Genomic DNA, 2,514 nt, shown 5'->3' on the forward strand with positions numbered 1-2,514 from the left:
ATAATAATAATAACAATAATAATAAGAATGATGATAATAATAATAATAATAATAATAATAATAATAATAATAATAATAATAATGATAATAATAATAACGATAATAATAATAATAATAATGATCAAGCAGAAAATGAATAAGATGGAATGTAATAATAAGTGATGTGTCGTAAGATATGCGATATATCAGCCATATTGTCGATTTAACAAATTTCTAGTGTGTGTGATGAAGATTGGCGTAGCATATCAAATGTATATATATTCTTATATCCATGCACGTTTACCTGTCTAACCAGTTTTTGTATATGTATGTATGTGTGCGTATGCTTTCAACCATTCACACAAACACACACACACACACATACACACACACACACATACACAAATATATTTGCATATATGTATATATACGTATTTACGTATATATATAGAGAGAGATGGATAGAGAGAGAGAGAGAGAGATAGAGAGAAAGAGAGAGAGAGATGTATGTATATGTATGCCTGTCTGTATGTATGTATCTATATATGTATAGGTATATATACATACATCCCAGCACACACACATATCTTTTCCAGTAGCTGCTATGTAGTTAGTCATGGCCTTAGTCAATTCTAGCCGAAACTAATCTAACCATATATATATATATATATATATATATATATATATAGTATTATGTTATATTGAAAATGTAGCTGTTCTAGTATTTTTTCACTAGCATTTTGGTAATTCATCTGTTTTTATTATTTGTAGCTTGTTTCAAGTTGTCCATATTTCGATAAGACCCTCTTCAGGAGGAAGAGATAATGGGGTAGATTTTCGTTTCCCCATCCATACACAAAGAAATCCACAAACCTTATCCTGCCTATACTGATTACGTTTACCTTGTATTATTCTAAAACTTGAATGAATATACTTCGCTTTAAATGTGTGTATCATAATAACGAAAAGAATGTCACTGAATTTTCTTCATAAATTATAAGGAGTTGCACAATTCCTTTTATTGTGTGTACGAGTGTGTGTTTTCGTCAGTTCTTTATGTAGGTTACCTTCACGTCGACATCGCTTAAAAATTGTGCGCTTTGCCAATGTCCTGTAAATTAAAAAGGAAAAATGTTTTCTTCTCGAGCCATGCCAGGCTCATGAGGACCAGTTACCCGGTTTCCATGGCGTATATAGTCCCCGCCGAGGCAGGACGCTGGTCTGTGGCAGGATTACTCATTTCGGCCAGTTGATTGGACTGGAGCCAGTCCAATGAAATGAAGTGTTTTCAGTAAGAAGACAACGCATCATCCGGTCCAGGCATTGAAACCACAATCTTACGATCATGATTTCAATACCGTAACCACTAAGCCACGCGCCTCCACTGTCCTGTAAATTAGCATACTTAAAAGATACATTTGACTAATAATATTCGAACCTGATGCCATCAGGTATTTGCTCTGGCTCTTTGCGTTCTTCGTTCAAATCCCACCGTACCCAACATGGGCGGTATACTTAATACCTCATCATGTTTAACACCTATTCTGGCACCTGGATGACTTGATAGGAGTGCAACTCCCTAGTCCATGATAAGGTGGTCCTTTCTTCCCCCTTGACTTCAAGATTTTTCAGAAATATAGACGCAGGAGTGGCTGTGTAGAAGGTAGCTTCTTTACCAACGACATAGTTCCGGGTTCAGTCCCACTGCGTGGCACCTTGGGCAGGTATATTCTACTATAGCCTCGGACCGACCAAACCCTTTTGAGTGGATTTAGTAGAGGGAAACTAAAAGAAGCCCGTTGTATATATCTATATGTATATATATATTTATATGTGTGTTTATGTGTCCGTAACTTAGCGGTTCGACAAAAGAGTCCGATAGAATAAGTACTAGCCTTAAAAAGAATCACATTTGATTACTCTCGCTGCACATCATATGGTATGGTTGTCGAATTTGAAGTGTGCCCGATGTAGTTTAATCGTTTCGGAGCTACACGCTTAAACCAATCATTATTTGGTTTAACATTACCATCAAAAGGTGCTGCATGCTTTCATACAGTGGAGTGCTCTCTCTTCAAATATTCCACCATTTTTCAGCTTTCAAAATAACTCGACAATTGTGTTTCCTTCCTCCATTTCTTACACACACCTCAGACACTTGGAACTATTTTGAGCAACATACTTACTTGTCTGACAAAAATATTCTTTTGTACTCTAGGCACAAGGCCCGAAATTTTTGAGGAGGGGAGGCTCGTCGATTAGATTGACGTAGTTCGTAACTGGTAGTTAATTTATCGACCTCGAAAAGATGAAAGGCGAGGTCGACCTCGGCGGAATTTGAACTCAGAATGTAACAGCAGACGAAATACCGCTAAGCATTTCGTCCGGCGAGCTAACGTTTCTGCCAGCTCGTCGCCCTGTCAGTCAAAAATATTAAAAGCAAAATAATAATATCGAATATGTTTCAAAATTAATATTTAAAGTACATGGCACGCACACATATCTAAATATGTATGTATATATATATATATATAT

This window comes from Octopus bimaculoides, chromosome 4 (assembly GCF_001194135.2).
Source record: "Octopus bimaculoides isolate UCB-OBI-ISO-001 chromosome 4, ASM119413v2, whole genome shotgun sequence".
NCBI lineage: Eukaryota > Metazoa > Mollusca > Cephalopoda > Octopoda > Octopodidae > Octopus > Octopus bimaculoides.